This window comes from Halictus rubicundus, unplaced genomic scaffold (assembly GCF_050948215.1).
Source record: "Halictus rubicundus isolate RS-2024b unplaced genomic scaffold, iyHalRubi1_principal scaffold0582, whole genome shotgun sequence".
Classification (NCBI taxonomy): domain Eukaryota; kingdom Metazoa; phylum Arthropoda; class Insecta; order Hymenoptera; family Halictidae; genus Halictus; species Halictus rubicundus.
In genome coordinates this window covers 40,889-52,500 of record NW_027489123.1, presented here as the reverse complement: position 1 = coordinate 52,500, position 11,612 = coordinate 40,889, and positions in this window count along the sequence as shown.

The window sequence follows — 11,612 nt, the reverse complement described above, 5'->3', positions numbered from 1 at the left end:
ATATATCTTCTCTTCTCTATAAATATTCAACCTCGAACAAATTCCTTTTCAAATATACCTCCTCCTCCTCTGCGTTCTCGGTTTCTCAATTTTATACGTATATCTTGAACAAGACTTTCTTATAAATATCTTATCTTGTTCAGATATTTTACTTGTTTCAACTTTCTTATAAATATCTTATTGAAACAAGTTTCATACATTCGTTTCATATAATAACATGGTTTGCCTAATCGTGGAGGCGCGTATAGTTCCAAACATGGATCGCGGAAGCACGTAACCACTGCGCTGGACAAAATCGACACAAGTGCCGAGGAAGCGCGGACAGGACGCATGCTGGACTGCGAGAAACCGTGTTCTTCTGCTCGCGCTGGGCATAAACGAAATAGGACACCTCTATTATTTAACGAATTTTTCTCTTTATTCTGTCTTTAAAAGACAGAATTTTTTTTCTCTTTAACTCTATTTTCTCTTTTTCATACCTTAGTCGCTCGGACATAAGAGTTGATGCTCAGTTAGTACGAGTAAACACAAAAGTGAATACAAGTCACCAACCTCCACTAAGGGAAGGCTCGCCACATAAGGGCCATTCGGTCTAGGACACCGACCCGTGGCAATGCTGTGTAGAGAATAATTCGATACGAAGCACGGTACGAAACAGTCAAGACCGAAGTCTCGAGGCGCCCATGACTGCTTCTCGACCGAGATCGTAGAATAGCCACAGACGCGCGCTGCACCGACCGACTCGACCGAACCGTCGACTCTCTTATAGATACCGAACGGCCGGCCGGGACGCCGGCGCCGCGCGGTCAATAGCACGCGCGCTTATGGCCGCAAACCGCCGCGGCAACAGACCTCCCGGCGGGGCTGTTGGAACTTAGAGCGAAAAAAGTATAAAAATTTTTTTCACAAAATATAATAAATTTTAACATTTCTATATTATTTTACACAAAATAACCAACTTTTCATAATTCACCGAACTTTGAAAATTTTTCTAAGTCCCACAAATAAGAGGAAAATTTTTAAGTATCGGTCCTAGACGATTTTCGACGTGATATCACTGTAATATAGACGATTTCTAGCAATATATATCATAACACCAAACTCGCTACAATTATTATTTATCGAGTTATTAGCAAATAATGGACGGATGTGCTACTCCGTCGACAAAACTCTGGAAATTTTTCTAAGTCCCACCGCTAAGAGGAAACTTTTTCCGTATCGGTCCTAGACGATTTTCGACGTGATATCACTGTAATATAGACGGTTTCTAACAATATATATCATAACACCAAACTCGCTACAATTATTATTTATCGAGTTATTAGCAAATAATGGACGGATGTGCTACTCCGTCGGACGTTCGACGAAAATTTTTCTAAGTCCCACCGCCAAGAGGAAACTTTTTCCCTATCGGTCCTAGACGATTTTCGACGTGATATCACTGTAATATAGACGGTTTCTAACAATATATATCATAACACCAAACTCGCTACAATTATTATTCATCGAGTTATTAGCAAATAATGGACGGATGTGCTACTCCGTCGACAAAACTCTGGAAATTTTTCTAAGTCCCACCGCTAAGAGGAAACTTTTTCCGTATCGGTCCTAGACGATTTTCGACGTGATATCACTGTAATATAGACGGTTTCTAACAATATATATCATAACACCAAACTCGCTACAATTATTATTTATCGAGTTATTAGCAAATAATGGACGGATGTGCTACTCCGTCGGACGTTCGACGAAAATTTTTCTAAGTCCCACCGCCAAGAGGAAACTTTTTCCCTATCGGTCCTAGACGATTTTCGACGTGATATCACTGTAATATAGACGGTTTCTAACAATATATATCATAACACCAAACTCGCTACAATTATTATTTATCGAGTTATTAGCAAATAATGGACGGATGTGCTACTCCGTCGACAAAACTCTGGAAATTTTTCTAAGTCCCACCGCTAAGAGGAAACTTTTTCCGTATCGGTCCTAGACGATTTTCGACGTGATATCACTGTAATATAGACGGTTTCTAACAATATATATCATAACACCAAACTCGCTACAATTATTATTTATCGAGTTATTAGCAAATAATGGACGGATGTGCTACTCCGTCGACAAAACTCTGGAAATTTTTCTAAGTCCCACCGCTAAGAGGAAACTTTTTCCGTATCGGTCCTAGACGATTTTCGACGTGATATCACTGTAATATAGACGGTTTCTAACAATATATATCATAACACCAAACTCGCTACAATTATTATTTATCGAGTTATTAGCAAATAATGGACGGATGTGCTACTCCGTCGGACGTTCGACGAAAATTTTTCTAAGTCCCACCGCCAAGAGGAAACTTTTTCCCTATCGGTCCTAGACGATTTTCGACGTGATATCACTGTAATATAGACGGTTTCTAACAATATATATCATAACACCAAACTCGCTACAATTATTATTTATCGAGTTATTAGCAAATAATGGACGGATGTGCTACTCCGTCGGACGTTCGACGAAAATTTTTCTAAGTCCCACCGCCAAGAGGAAACTTTTTCCCTATCGGTCCTAGACGATTTTCGACGTGATATCACTGTAATATAGACGGTTTCTAACAATATATATCATAACACCAAACTCGCTACAATTATTATTTATCGAGTTATTAGCAAATAATGGACGGATGTGCTACTCCGTCGACAAAACTCTGGAAATTTTTCTAAGTCCCACCGCCAAGAGGAAACTTTTTCCCTATCGGTCCTAGACGATTTTCGACGTGATATCACTGTAATATAGACGGTTTCTAACAATATATATCATAACACCAAACTCGCTACAATTATTATTTATCGAGTTATTAGCAAATAATGGACGGATGTGCTACTCCGTCGACAAAACTCTGGAAATTTTTCTAAGTCCCACCGCCAAGAGGAAACTTTTTCCCTATCGGTCCTAGACGATTTTCGACGTGATATCACTGTAATATAGACGGTTTCTAACAATATATATCATAACACCAAACTCGCTACAATTATTATTTATCGAGTTATTAGCAAATAATGGACGGATGTGCTACTCCGTCGACAAAACTCTGGAAATTTTTCTAAGTCCCACCGCCAAGAGGAAACTTTTTCCCTATCGGTCCTAGACGATTTTCGACGTGATATCACTGTAATATAGACGGTTTCTAACAATATATATCATAACACCAAACTCGCTACAATTATTATTTATCGAGTTATTAGCAAATAATGGACGGATGTGCTACTCCGTCGGACGTTCGACGAAAATTTTTCTAAGTCCCACCGCCAAGAGGAAACTTTTTCCCTATCGGTCCTAGACGATTTTCGACGTGATATCACTGTAATATAGACGGTTTCTAACAATATATATCATAACACCAAACTCGCTACAATTATTATTCATCGAGTTATTAGCAAATAATGGACGGATGTGCTACTCCGTCGACAAAACTCTGGAAATTTTTCTAAGTCCCACCGCTAAGAGGAAACTTTTTCCGTATCGGTCCTAGACGATTTTCGACGTGATATCACTGTAATATAGACGGTTTCTAACAATATATATCATAACACCAAACTCGCTACAATTATTATTTATCGAGTTATTAGCAAATAATGGACGGATGTGCTACTCCGTCGGACGTTCGACGAAAATTTTTCTAAGTCCCACCGCCAAGAGGAAACTTTTTCCCTATCGGTCCTAGACGATTTTCGACGTGATATCACTGTAATATAGACGGTTTCTAACAATATATATCATAACACCAAACTCGCTACAATTATTATTTATCGAGTTATTAGCAAATAATGGACGGATGTGCTACTCCGTCGACAAAACTCTGGAAATTTTTCTAAGTCCCACCGCTAAGAGGAAACTTTTTCCGTATCGGTCCTAGACGATTTTCGACGTGATATCACTGTAATATAGACGGTTTCTAACAATATATATCATAACACCAAACTCGCTACAATTATTATTTATCGAGTTATTAGCAAATAATGGACGGATGTGCTACTCCGTCGGACGTTCGACGAAAATTTTTCTAAGTCCCACCGCCAAGAGGAAACTTTTTCCCTATCGGTCCTAGACGATTTTCGACGTGATATCACTGTAATATAGACGGTTTCTAACAATATATATCATAACACCAAACTCGCTACAATTATTATTTATCGAGTTATTAGCAAATAATGGACGGATGTGCTACTCCGTCGACAAAACTCTGGAAATTTTTCTAAGTCCCACCGCCAAGAGGAAACTTTTTCCGTATCGGTACTAGACGATTTTCGACGTGATATCACTGTAATATAGACGGTTTCTAACAATATATATCATAACACCAAACTCGCTACAATTATTATTTATCGAGTTATTAGCAAATAATGGACGGATGTGCTACTCCGTCGGACGTTCGACGAAAATTTTTCTAAGTCCCACCGCCAAGAGGAAACTTTTTCCCTATCGGTCCTAGACGATTTTCGACGTGATATCACTGTAATATAGACGGTTTCTAACAATATATATCATAACACCAAACTCGCTACAATTATTATTTATCGAGTTATTAGCAAATAATGGACGGATGTGCTACTCCGTCGACAAAACTCTGGAAATTTTTCTAAGTCCCACCGCCAAGAGGAAACTTTTTCCGTATCGGTCCTAGACGATTTTCGACGTGATATCACTGTAATATAGACGGTTTCTAACAATATATATCATAACACCAAACTCGCTACAATTATTATTTATCGAGTTATTAGCAAATAATGGACGGATGTGCTACTCCGTCGGACGTTCGACGAAAATTTTTCTAAGTCCCACCGCCAAGAGGAAACTTTTTCCGTATCGGTCCTAGACGATTTTCGACGTGATATCACTGTAATATAGACGGTTTCTAACAATATATATCATAACACCAAACTCGCTACAATTATTATTTATCGAGTTATTAGCAAATAATGGACGGATGTGCTACTCCGTCGGACGTTCGACGAAAATTTTTCTAAGTCCCACCGCCAAGAGGAAACTTTTTCCCTATCGGTCCTAGACGATTTTCGACGTGATATCACTGTAATATAGACGGTTTCTAACAATATATATCATAACACCAAACTCGCTACAATTATTATTTATCGAGTTATTAGCAAATAATGGACGGATGTGCTACTCCGTCGGACGTTCGACGAAAATTTTTCTAAGTCCCACCGCCAAGAGGAAACTTTTTCCCTATCGGTCCTAGACGATTTTCGACGTGATATCACTGTAATATAGACGGTTTCTAACAATATATATCATAACACCAAACTCGCTACAATTATTATTTATCGAGTTATTAGCAAATAATGGACGGATGTGCTACTCCGTCGACAAAACTCTGGAAATTTTTCTAAGTCCCACCGCCAAGAGGAAACTTTTTCCCTATCGGTCCTAGACGATTTTCGACGTGATATCACTGTAATATAGACGGTTTCTAACAATATATATCATAACACCAAACTCGCTACAATTATTATTTATCGAGTTATTAGCAAATAATGGACGGATGTGCTACTCCGTCGACAAAACTCTGGAAATTTTTCTAAGTCCCACCGCCAAGAGGAAACTTTTTCCCTATCGGTCCTAGACGATTTTCGACGTGATATCACTGTAATATAGACGGTTTCTAACAATATATATCATAACACCAAACTCGCTACAATTATTATTTATCGAGTTATTAGCAAATAATGGACGGATGTGCTACTCCGTCGACAAAACTCTGGAAATTTTTCTAAGTCCCACCGCTAAGAGGAAACTTTTTCCGTATCGGTCCTAGACGATTTTCGACGTGATATCACTGTAATATAGACGGTTTCTAACAATATATATCATAACACCAAACTCGCTACAATTATTATTTATCGAGTTATTAGCAAATAATGGACGGATGTGCTACTCCGTCGGACGTTCGACGAAAATTTTTCTAAGTCCCACCGCCAAGAGGAAACTTTTTCCCTATCGGTCCTAGACGATTTTCGACGTGATATCACTGTAATATAGACGGTTTCTAACAATATATATCATAACACCAAACTCGCTACAATTATTATTCATCGAGTTATTAGCAAATAATGGACGGATGTGCTACTCCGTCGACAAAACTCTGGAAATTTTTCTAAGTCCCACCGCTAAGAGGAAACTTTTTCCGTATCGGTCCTAGACGATTTTCGACGTGATATCACTGTAATATAGACGGTTTCTAACAATATATATCATAACACCAAACTCGCTACAATTATTATTTATCGAGTTATTAGCAAATAATGGACGGATGTGCTACTCCGTCGGACGTTCGACGAAAATTTTTCTAAGTCCCACCGCCAAGAGGAAACTTTTTCCCTATCGGTCCTAGTCGATTTTCGACGTGATATCACTGTAATATAGACGGTTTCTAACAATATATATCATAACACCAAACTCGCTACAATTATTATTTATCGAGTTATTAGCAAATAATGGACGGATGTGCTACTCCGTCGACAAAACTCTGGAAATTTTTCTAAGTCCCACCGCCAAGAGGAAACTTTTTCCGTATCGGTCCTAGACGATTTTCGACGTGATATCACTGTAATATAGACGGTTTCTAACAATATATATCATAACACCAAACTCGCTACAATTATTATTTATCGAGTTATTAGCAAATAATGGACGGATGTGCTACTCCGTCGGACGTTCGACGAAAATTTTTCTAAGTCCCACCGCCAAGAGGAAACTTTTTCCCTATCGGTCCTAGACGATTTTCGACGTGATATCACTGTAATATAGACGGTTTCTAACAATATATATCATAACACCAAACTCGCTACAATTATTATTTATCGAGTTATTAGCAAATAATGGACGGATGTGCTACTCCGTCGACAAAACTCTGGAAATTTTTCTAAGTCCCACCGCCAAGAGGAAACTTTTTCCGTATCGGTCCTAGACGATTTTCGACGTGATATCACTGTAATATAGACGGTTTCTAACAATATATATCATAACACCAAACTCGCTACAATTATTATTTATCGAGTTATTAGCAAATAATGGACGGATGTGCTACTCCGTCGGACGTTCGACGAAAATTTTTCTAAGTCCCACCGCCAAGAGGAAACTTTTTCCGTATCGGTCCTAGACGATTTTCGACGTGATATCACTGTAATATAGACGGTTTCTAACAATATATATCATAACACCAAACTCGCTACAATTATTATTTATCGAGTTATTAGCAAATAATGGACGGATGTGCTACTCCGTCGGACGTTCGACGAAAATTTTTCTAAGTCCCACCGCCAAGAGGAAACTTTTTCCGTATCGGTCCTAGACGATTTTCGACGTGATATCACTGTAATATAGACGGTTTCTAACAATATATATCATAACACCAAACTCGCTACAATTATTATTTATCGAGTTATTAGCAAATAATGGACGGATGTGCTACTCCGTCGGACGTTCGACGAAAATTTTTCTAAGTCCCACCGCCAAGAGGAAACTTTTTCCCTATCGGTCCTAGACGATTTTCGACGTGATATCACTGTAATATAGACGGTTTCTAACAATATATATCATAACACCAAACTCGCTACAATTATTATTTATCGAGTTATTAGCAAATAATGGACGGATGTGCTACTCCGTCGACAAAACTCTGGAAATTTTTCTAAGTCCCACCGCCAAGAGGAAACTTTTTCCCTATCGGTCCTAGACGATTTTCGACGTGATATCACTGTAATATAGACGGTTTCTAACAATATATATCATAACACCAAACTCGCTACAATTATTATTTATCGAGTTATTAGCAAATAATGGACGGATGTGCTACTCCGTCGACAAAACTCTGGAAATTTTTCTAAGTCCCACCGCCAAGAGGAAACTTTTTCCCTATCGGTCCTAGACGATTTTCGACGTGATATCACTGTAATATAGACGGTTTCTAACAATATATATCATAACACCAAACTCGCTACAATTATTATTTATCGAGTTATTAGCAAATAATGGACGGATGTGCTACTCCGTCGACAAAACTCTGGAAATTTTTCTAAGTCCCACCGCTAAGAGGAAACTTTTTCCGTATCGGTCCTAGACGATTTTCGACGTGATATCACTGTAATATAGACGGTTTCTAACAATATATATCATAACACCAAACTCGCTACAATTATTATTTATCGAGTTATTAGCAAATAATGGACGGATGTGCTACTCCGTCGACAAAACTCTGGAAATTTTTCTAAGTCCCACCGCCAAGAGGAAACTTTTTCCCTATCGGTCCTAGACGATTTTCGACGTGATATCACTGTAATATAGACGGTTTCTAACAATATATATCATAACACCAAACTCGCTACAATTATTATTTATCGAGTTATTAGCAAATAATGGACGGATGTGCTACTCCGTCGGACGTTCGACGAAAATTTTTCTAAGTCCCACCGCTAAGAGGAAACTTTTTCCGTATCGGTCCTAGACGATTTTCGACGTGATATCACTGTAATATAGACGGTTTCTAACAATATATATCATAACACCAAACTCGCTACAATTATTATTTATCGAGTTATTAGCAAATAATGGACGGATGTGCTACTCCGTCGACAAAACTCTGGAAATTTTTCTAAGTCCCACCGCTAAGAGGAAACTTTTTCCGTATCGGTCCTAGACGATTTTCGACGTGATATCACTGTAATATAGACGGTTTCTAACAATATATATCATAACACCAAACTCGCTACAATTATTATTTATCGAGTTATTAGCAAATAATGGACGGATGTGCTACTCCGTCGGACGTTCGACGAAAATTTTTCTAAGTCCCACCGCTAAGAGGAAACTTTTTCCGTATCGGTCCTAGACGATTTTCGACGTGATATCACTGTAATATAGACGGTTTCTAACAATATATATCATAACACCAAACTCGCTACAATTATTATTTATCGAGTTATTAGCAAATAATGGACGGATGTGCTACTCCGTCGGACGTTCGACGAAAATTTTTCTAAGTCCCACCGCCAAGAGGAAACTTTTTCCGTATCGGTCCTAGACGATTTTCGACGTGATATCACTGTAATATAGACGGTTTCTAACAATATATATCATAACACCAAACTCGCTACAATTATTATTTATCGAGTTATTAGCAAATAATGGACGGATGTGCTACTCCGTCGGACGTTCGACGAAAATTTTTCTAAGTCCCACCGCCAAGAGGAAACTTTTTCCCTATCGGTCCTAGACGATTTTCGACGTGATATCACTGTAATATAGACGGTTTCTAACAATATATATCATAACACCAAACTCGCTACAATTATTATTTATCGAGTTATTAGCAAATAATGGACGGATGTGCTACTCCGTCGGACGTTCGACGAAAATTTTTCTAAGTCCCACCGCCAAGAGGAAACTTTTTCCCTATCGGTCCTAGACGATTTTCGACGTGATATCACTGTAATATAGACGGTTTCTAACAATATATATCATAACACCAAACTCGCTACAATTATTATTTATCGAGTTATTAGCAAATAATGGACGGATGTGCTACTCCGTCGACAAAACTCTGGAAATTTTTCTAAGTCCCACCGCCAAGAGGAAACTTTTTCCCTATCGGTCCTAGACGATTTTCGACGTGATATCACTGTAATATAGACGGTTTCTAACAATATATATCATAACACCAAACTCGCTACAATTATTATTTATCGAGTTATTAGCAAATAATGGACGGATGTGCTACTCCGTCGACAAAACTCTGGAAATTTTTCTAAGTCCCACCGCCAAGAGGAAACTTTTTCCGTATCGGTCCTAGACGATTTTCGACGTGATATCACTGTAATATAGACGGTTTCTAACAATATATATCATAACACCAAACTCGCTACAATTATTATTTATCGAGTTATTAGCAAATAATGGACGGATGTGCTACTCCGTCGGACGTTCGACGAAAATTTTTCTAAGTCCCACCGCCAAGAGGAAACTTTTTCCCTATCGGTCCTAGACGATTTTCGACGTGATATCACTGTAATATAGACGGTTTCTAACAATATATATCATAACACCAAACTCGCTACAATTATTATTTATCGAGTTATTAGCAAATAATGGACGGATGTGCTACTCCGTCGGACGTTCGACGAAAATTTTTCTAAGTCCCACCGCCAAGAGGAAACTTTTTCCGTATCGGTCCTAGACGATTTTCGACGTGATATCACTGTAATATAGACGGTTTCTAACAATATATATCATAACACCAAACTCGCTACAATTATTATTTATCGAGTTATTAGCAAATAATGGACGGATGTGCTACTCCGTCGGACGTTCGACGAAAATTTTTCTAAGTCCCACCGCCAAGAGGAAACTTTTTCCCTATCGGTCCTAGACGATTTTCGACGTGATATCACTGTAATATAGACGGTTTCTAACAATATATATCATAACACCAAACTCGCTACAATTATTATTTATCGAGTTATTAGCAAATAATGGACGGATGTGCTACTCCGTCGACAAAACTCTGGAAATTTTTCTAAGTCCCACCGCCAAGAGGAAACTTTTTCCCTATCGGTCCTAGACGATTTTCGACGTGATATCACTGTAATATAGACGGTTTCTAACAATATATATCATAACACCAAACTCGCTACAATTATTATTTATCGAGTTATTAGCAAATAATGGACGGATGTGCTACTCCGTCGACAAAACTCTGGAAATTTTTCTAAGTCCCACCGCCAAGAGGAAACTTTTTCCGTATCGGTCCTAGACGATTTTCGACGTGATATCACTGTAATATAGACGGTTTCTAACAATATATATCATAACACCAAACTCGCTACAATTATTATTTATCGAGTTATTAGCAAATAATGGACGGATGTGCTACTCCGTCGGACGTTCGACGAAAATTTTTCTAAGTCCCACCGCCAAGAGGAAACTTTTTCCCTATCGGTCCTAGACGATTTTCGACGTGATATCACTGTAATATAGACGGTTTCTAACAATATATATCATAACACCAAACTCGCTACAATTATTATTCATCGAGTTATTAGCAAATAATGGACGGATGTGCTACTCCGTCGACAAAACTCTGGAAATTTTTCTAAGTCCCACCGCTAAGAGGAAACTTTTTCCGTATCGGTCCTAGACGATTTTCGACGTGATATCACTGTAATATAGACGGTTTCTAACAATATATATCATAACACCAAACTCGCTACAATTATTATTTATCGAGTTATTAGCAAATAATGGACGGATGTGCTACTCCGTCGGACGTTCGACGAAAATTTTTCTAAGTCCCACCGCCAAGAGGAAACTTTTTCCCTATCGGTCCTAGACGATTTTCGACGTGATATCACTGTAATATAGACGGTTTCTAACAATATATATCATAACACCAAACTCGCTACAATTATTATTTATCGAGTTATTAGCAAATAATGGACGGATGTGCTACTCCGTCGACAAAACTCTGGAAATTTTTCTAAGTCCCACCGCCAAGAGGAAACTTTTTCCCTATCGGTCCTAGACGATTTTCGACGTGA